The sequence below is a fragment of the Osmerus eperlanus genome, chromosome 13 (assembly GCF_963692335.1).
Source record: "Osmerus eperlanus chromosome 13, fOsmEpe2.1, whole genome shotgun sequence".
NCBI classification, from domain to species: Eukaryota; Metazoa; Chordata; class Actinopteri; order Osmeriformes; family Osmeridae; genus Osmerus; species Osmerus eperlanus.
In genome coordinates this window covers 17815587-17823789 of record NC_085030.1, presented here as the reverse complement: position 1 = coordinate 17823789, position 8203 = coordinate 17815587, and positions in this window count along the sequence as shown.

The following is an 8203-nucleotide window of genomic DNA, read 5'->3' as shown; positions in this document are numbered from 1 at the left end:
ATTGAACAGGGAAAGATACAGAACAGGGAAAATCATGCAAAGTGTCTCCCACTCTTTTCTTTTCTTCTTTGCTCTCTCTATCACTCTTTCTCTCCCTCTCTCTCTTTCTCTCTCTCTCAATATATCTCCCTCTCTCACACTCTTTCTCCCTCTCCCTCTTTTTCCTGGTCGTACATAACAAGCAGTTCAAAAAACACACAAAAAAAATCAACACATTTGCTGTTTAAAGACGTTCTTTAGGAAGATCAGGACATTATGGCCATAGGAGATCTGTCTGCCTGGGAGAGGGAGGAGCTAGTGCAGAGGTTAAGGGGATCCAGGAAGAGTGTCGATATCACAGGAGCAATTAAAGCTTTATAAATGGGCCCTGCGTCTCTCCAAATAAGGAGCTCCATCAATCTGACCAGACAGAGAGGTCCTTAGGCTGTCACACTCGCTTCTAGCCGCAATCTGTAGATTTCAACTTAGCCGAGAAATTGATAATCTGATTCAGGCATAACCTGGTTAGCCGCCACGTCGGCTGTAAGCAGAGAGGGCTTCTGTCGCTGCGCGGGGCGGGGGGGCAGGGGGGGCGGGGGGGCAGGGGGGGCGGGGGGGCAGGGCTGCTCTCAGGCCTGTCTGGCCCTGTGGAGGGTGAAGGTGCTCACCTTGAGTGTTCACTAGCAGACTCACATAGGTAGATACGTACGGACACATTTCAGGAGCAGAGCCACATGACTGCTGACCGAGTGTTATTCAGCCCCTCATTTCATATTGTACTTCCAGTGTGCTGTAGCTGTTAGATCCACTGGAACTAAATGTGCTGTGAGATAATTTGCTTTGACTTGATCATCTACTATGTCAGCAGGCAACACATCCTGTATTGGCTGGAAGTCAGTAGTTGGCATTTGTCTGAAAGATAAACTGCACCAAGAGGGTGTCATGGTGAGAACTTGCATGTAGCCTACACAGTGTTGGTAAAAAAAATGTGTATTCAAAAAGAATTTAAACAAGCTTGGTATCAAAGTCGTGTACACGGACGTCCACTTGGGCGGCTGCTGGGAGCACGACATGTTCACCAAGCTGTCAGACGGACAAATGAAAACCCGTTCTGAGGGCTGGAAGTTCCCCACGTCGGGTGTCCTTCCCTCAAAACAATCAACAGAAAACGGCTTTAGACGGATGCAAATCACCTCATTAACTCCCCAACCTAAATCCATTCTGCAGGAGGAGAGCGGGAGAGAGGGGGGAAAAGTGATGGATAAAACATCTGCTGGATTTGCCAATCTGTGCCAAGCAGAACGAAGGCGGCCCACTGTGCACGAGAGAGAGATGGGAGAAAAGAGAGAGAGAGGGATGGGAGAAAAGAGAGAGAGAGGGATGGGAGAAAAGAGAGAGAGAGGGATGGGAGAAAAGAGAGAGAGAGGGATGGGAGAAAAGAGAGAGAGAGGGATGGGAGAAAAGAGAGAGAGAGGGATGGGAGAAAAGAGAGAGAGAGGGATGGGAGGTGGGCGGGGCGGGGGTGGGGGTGGTGGAGGCACGGTGCCCACGTCAACACATGCCAGGTCTGTGAGGAAGGGGCCGTAATGAAGAAGGGGGAAAGCCTCGGCTAGCTGAAAGCCGTGGCTAGCGCTAAATCCCTCTGAAAACAATTAAAGTGCCGCCGTTCCCCTCAGCCCCTCAGCCCACGCCCGGCTGCAGACGCCTGGTGCTGCCTGGCGTCTGCAGGCAGCACCAGGCGGCTTGTTCTCGTCTGACGCTCCCTTTTTGGGTTTCACAGCCTTCCTTCCCGGCGCATTCAGTTTCTCCAATGTTCTTTTCTTTCTTTTTTTTCTTTCTTCTTCTTCTTCATCTTCAGGATTGTGCTGCCAGGGGCTGCGCTGTGCTGATCGGATCTGTGCGGCTAAGCTTCTACCCTTCTGTCTGCCAGCCAAGCAAGACATGACGACTAAGCCTGCTGGGTCAGCAGGGGACAAGATGTCTGCCTGATACCTGAAGGGGGAGATCAAAACTTGCCGTTCTCACACTTAAGAGATCAACGGGACCAGCACTGAGCACACGCTTGTGCGCTGTGTGTTGTGGGTTAGAAGGGCTGTTGTGGACACGCTAGTCATCCATGTAATTTAGCTACTTGTCCTCTCCACCCAGGATGCCCACAGCCTAAACAACGCCATCCTCAGGGGAAGTAACACTTTTTAAATACAACAATTCGAAACATGAAAGAAGTGCAGAAAGAAGTGCAACAGCTATTTATTTTAATAATCATTAAAAACATATAGATTGAATTACCCCCAAGGAAGAGTGGTGGGTGGAGGCTGCGGGGGTGTGGGTTGCCTAGAAACGCCCAAGCAAAGACATTTTCCAAATACACTTTTCGGCAATAATGAGAATTGGTGAACAGAGTCTTTGGTAACCTGCAGGGGTTTCTCAGGTGGGGTCGGAGGCCAGTGAGAGGCCAGTGAGAGGCCAGTGAGAGGCCAGTGAGAGGCCAGTGAGAGGCCAGTGAGAGGCCAGTGAGAGGACAGTGAGAGGACAGTGAGAGACAGTGAGAGGACAGTGAGAGGCCAGTGAGAGGCCAGTGAGAGGACGGCTGCTATGAGAAGCCGCAGTGTGGACGTCTCCCTGAAACACTGAGCTTGCTCTCGATACAGCTAATGTGAATTTATCTGTCTAATCCTGCCGCCCACAGGGTCTACAGATACATGAATAAGCCTTTAATCTTCACTCTTTTGTTGTTCTTTATTTTATAATTTCTTTGGAATAAAAATAGGATATTTTGTGTTGTTTCTTGTCGTGGCTGAAAGAAGACATGGCGTGCAGAGACACGCCCGACCTCTGGCTAAACCTTCTGGTCAACCCTGACCCTAACTGCCTAAAATTACTATCCAGACTTTACAATCTGGGAAACTGGTTTAAAATGTCTACGTTCAGACACCGACCTGCATCGACATAGTCCTGCAACATCTAACAAATACAACATGTCAGTCTGGAAGAGTAAACAAAGATTTGTCTCTTGGATGTGATGTTGTTTCTAACTTTCATTCCTCAACACAGACACTGCAGTGCCAGTCTGCTGGGAATACATCCAGTGGGAAAACAGGGGGAGGAAACCTGTTGGCTAACCGGACTGGAACCAAACATGTCTGTAACCTGCAGTCTTTCTGCTCTGCCCTGTGAGCAAGTGGTTTTACTGCTCAGGATAGATCACAACACTGAATGGCTTATTATCATCCTGCTGGTCAGTCCCTGTTTGAGACTCTCTCCTGGTGAATTAACATGAAGCTTTTCTTTCATCACGCTGTCTGTGTGTCTCAGAACAAGCACAGCCACCATCGCCTTCAGACAGGTAACCCCCTCACCCCCATATTAACAGTAGCCTGAAAAGAGGCCATTACTGAGCTGTTCAGAACAGAAGTAAACACTGGTGGCGTTTTTAAAAGGATACAAGCCCTTTCATTTGTCTTCTGAATGTTATAATAATAGAATAAATAAAAGGCTGTGTTTATGCATCTTGTACATCTGGGGGCTATTCCAGAAAGCAGGTCATGTGACATACCCGGGTAAGTTAACTCCCCAGCTGACACCAAGCGTTGTAGCAAAATTGGCAGTAGGTTGCTGCAACATTGTGAATCAGCTGGTGGGTTAACTTACCTGGTTATGTTGCATAACCTGCTTTCTGGAATACCCCCCTGGTTGTGATGTGTTTGCTTACATTTTTTACTTGTGTTTACCTTTCTGACGTATACAGTAGATAAATCAAATTTAGTGTTAATTTTGGCTGTGTATGTGTTTGTCCGTGGCTGTGTGTCCGTGGGTGTAGACCTATGTGTATATGTGAGTGTGTGTGTGGGGATGGAAAATGCCACCCAGCCTAGGAGGTGTGCAGGTGGGAGGGTCACCCAGAGAGTGGAAAATTAGCTACTCTTCAGATTTCATCCAACACCAGCCACTTTTATTTCCCTCCAGGCTTCCCTCCTCCTACTCTGTCTGTTATGATTGCAGAGCAGACGATAAAAGTGGGAAAGGATTGAATATGTCGTTGGTCGTGAGGTGTTTGTGTGCCCTGGGTGAAGAGAGTGACTCATTTTCAAGTATTCTCATGAAGCAGAAATAAGAGAAATCAGTTCCAGGCTACAGGCTGGGTGGATGAGTGGCGTACGATGTTGATTAGACTGATTGTCTTGATGTATTCCGTATGCAACATGCTAACGGTTACATGTTCTGTGTAATAAGATGACACCATGTTCTTTTTTGAGAGAGACGTGTCAGTTCCACCATGTATTGTCTAGACATATGGGCCTCGCAAAAATGCCAGTTGCTGGTGCCGGCTAATCCCAGTGGGGCGTCCTCTCCTGCTCCACACTCAGAACGCTTCAACAGCCTTCCAGATGCAGCGGAGGAGCACTGAAGAAGGGCTGCTTAGCAACAAATTAATTATATATATTTACAATTAAATAAAGAATTGTGAATCTTGTCGTCCAGATGTTAGAGTTGCCTGGCTCTCGCTGACAGGGCCCTGGTGTTGTGTAGCTCACGCTGGCGCTGCATATGCCTTTGTTGTTGTCTTCTTAACTCGACCCACCAGGAGGTTTGACACTTAACAATCTGGAGCACGTAATAAACGGCATTACAGCTCATCTCTCTGCGTGCTGCTGGGTTGTTCCTGTTCCTATCCTTGCCCTGGAGGGACGGGATAACGATTCATAAAAGCCAAGGAGTGTGTTCTCCTACAAGTCTCTTCTCTTTAATGTGAGGGCTCTATCGGGCGATGGCCTTCAGTCTGTTTATTTGAAAGAGGGTTGCGAGAGTGGCAACTCTGTGGAGAGTGGCTGAGATGAGTGTTTAAAAAGACACAAAAGCGCTTTAAAACGTGAAAATTCTTAAACGTGAGGAGAAAGTTGTAAAAGCCCTAGTCTGCTTTTTTGAGTTTGATCATTCGTCTTTCCTCGTGACAGGTCTGTTGGTTGATGACGTTTAATGAGTTGGTTACAGATGTGACAAAGTTTCCATTCATTTTGAAAAATATCCATCTCTGTGGAGGACAAAAAAGTTGAGAAACTCAAAAGTTAATAGCTTGTTCTCTCACTGTTCACGTTAGATGACAGCTTTGAATCTGAAACACTCAAGTCGCTCTTCACCATTGTGACACAATTTTCAGAGTAGATGCTTTTGATTTCCTGTGGGAAGGTTTGCCAGAGTTGGGATCAAATCAAGTTATCGTTGCAGTCACAGTTGTCAACCTGTGTTTTGGCTGAGCATGCTATCAAGCGAGATGTACTGCGTGGGAGGGGTGGTGGGGTGAATTACTTTAACCCTACATCCTCCTGGGTCGCAGAAATTAATTTACCTCCCCCATAGTGGACATTGGTTGTGGGCATGTAACATTGCAACCACACAGCCCTGTGGATTATTATATGATCCAACTGAACGGATTTCCTGGGAATTCTAATGATGTCATCATTCGGCGACTTTAACAAGGGTAATCTCAGCCACGAACTCCCCAAATACAGACAATTCATCAAATGCCCCACCAGAGAAGGGAACACTGGATCACTGCTACACTACGGTCAGTAATGCCTACCACGCCGTCCCTCGTGCAGCACTGGGTCACTCTGACCATACCATGGTCCATCTGATTCCTGCATACAGGCAGAAATTGAAACTCTGTAAACCTGTTGCGAGGACATCAAAACAGTGGACCAGTGAGGCTATGGAGGATCTGCGGGCGTGCTTGGACTGTACTGACTGGGATATGTTCAGGACTGCTTCCAATAGTCTGGATGAACTCACAGAGACGTCGTACATCAGCTTTTTGTGAGGACTGCTGTATTCCAACACGCACCCGGGTGAATTTCAACAACAGCAAGCCCTGGTTCTCTGCAAAGCTCAGAAAGTTGCAGCTGTAGAAGGAGGAAGCATTTAGGAGTGGGGACAGAGACAGATTCAAGGAGTCGAAGTACGGGTTTAGCAAGGCGGTGAGAGATGCTAAACGACTGTACTCGGAGAGACTACAACAGCAGTTCTCTGCTAACGACTCTGCGTCTGTCTGGAGAGGGCTCAGGCAGATCACCAACTACAAGTCCAGAGCCCCCCACTCCACTAACGACTCCCGCCTGGCCAACGACCTGAACGAGTTCTACTGTAGATTTGAAAGACAATTGGACTTTCCTGAACTACCCCTCCACACCCAAGTGGACTCACCCCCCCCCCCCCCCTCACCACATTGATGACTCTCCATTCAGGAGAGAGAAGTCAACAGACTGTTCAAGAGGCAGAACCCCTGCAAAACAGCTGGGCCGGACTCTGTCTCTCCTGCCACCCTCAAGCAGTGCGCTGACCAGCTGTCTCCAGTGTTCACCAACATCTTCAACACCTCTCTGGAGACATGCCATGTGCCAGCCAGTCTCAAGTCCTCCACCATCATCCCTATGCCCAAAAAGCCAAGGCCAACAGGACTTAATGACTACAAACCCGTCGCCCTGACCTCTGTGGTAATGAAGTCTTTCGAGCGCCTGGTGCTGGCACACCTCAAAGCTATCACAGACCCTCTCCTGGACCCCCTGCAGTTTGCCTACAGAGCCAACAGGTCTGTGGACGACGCAGTTAACATGGCCCTCCACTTCACCCTACAGCACCTGGACTCCCCAGCATCCTACACCAGTTTGTGGACTTCAGCTCTGCCTTCAACACCATCATCCCCGCCCTGCTTCAGGACAAGCTCTTCCAGCTGAACGTGCCCGACTCCACCTGCAGGTGGATCACAGACTTCCTGTCTGACAGGAAACAGTTTGTTAAGCTGGGTACGCAAGTCTCTGACTCCCGGTCCATCAGCACCGGATCTCCCTTAGGGCTGCGTCCTTTCCCCTCTGCTCTTCTCCCTGTACACCAACAGCTGCACCTCCAGTCATCCGTCCGTCAAACTCCTGAAGTTTGCGGACGACACCACCCTCATTGGGCTCATCTCTGGTGGAGATGAGTCGTATTACAGGTGGGAAGCTGACAACCTGGTGACTTGGTGTAGTCAGAACTTTGGTTGGGTGCTGCGGCATATTAAATATATTATAAATATTTTTTTTCTGCGTGAGAAATGTGTGGCGGGAGGGCGTGACAAAAGACCGAAATGAGTGACTGTCACGCTCAATGCGTGACACTTGAGAGCCCTGTGTTTGAATCGCAATTCCATCTGAAATACTGCCAATGACAACGTTGTTACAATAGCTTGTTTCAAAGGGGGTTCAGCTTGTTTCAAAGGGGGGTTATTAATGAAATATGCAAAATAAGTAGGCTAAATGCGTGAAAATATCACTTGAAGGGAAAAAATTAAGGGGACAAACCCACCTTCAATCGACGCAAGCAAGCACACCCTGCAATTTCCACGGAAAATTGTACCCTCTCTAGTTATGTTTAAAGGTTCACTGTTTGCACCTGCCGACCAAAGTAAATTCCTTGTTTGTGATCACTTACTTGGCGATTAAACACAATTCTGATTCTGAAATGTGAACAATCTCAGGAACAGCCTTGTAATTTTGGTTGGTTAAGTAATAGATGAATATTTTTTTTGAACTAAACCGAAGACTTTTATTATGTCAAATATAAAATGTCTGGGAATGTCTTTTCCAAAGCTCTCAGGAAGGTTTCCATCAAAATCCCAAAACAGGTGATCTGCAAGCTCATGTCGCGTTGACTTTGCCGAACAATGAAGAGTTTGTCTTCAAGAGAAGGTTTTCAAGGAACGGCCCAGAGTCACTTTGAATGAATCTGTAAGCTTTTACAGATGTTTGTTGTGACACTTGTTATATAAATAAAAACTGTTAGAAATCTATGCTGAACTGATAATCAGTGGTTAAGAATTTAACATTGTAAAATGTCTACATTAATACCCCTTGGCTTAGGCTACTTCATGATGAAGAAACACCAGAGACAAAACTACTAAAAGTTTGCTTCCGACAAAGCTGACATGACAGAGAAATTAGCCTTGCCCACCCTGGAGAGATTTAAATAATACAGAAAAGCCTCTGAACAAACAGGATAATTACGGCCTCCGGGGGAAGCACAACTGTCTCCTTGTTGCACTGCCTGCCAACGCTGAAGCGTAAAACTTGCTCCTCATTAGCATATGTGGTCTCCTAGACTCTGGAGTGAAGCCATCCTCATTAGCATACGTGGTGTCCTGGACTCTGGAGTGAAGCTGGAGGTGTCACATCTTACAGGTGTGACATGAGAA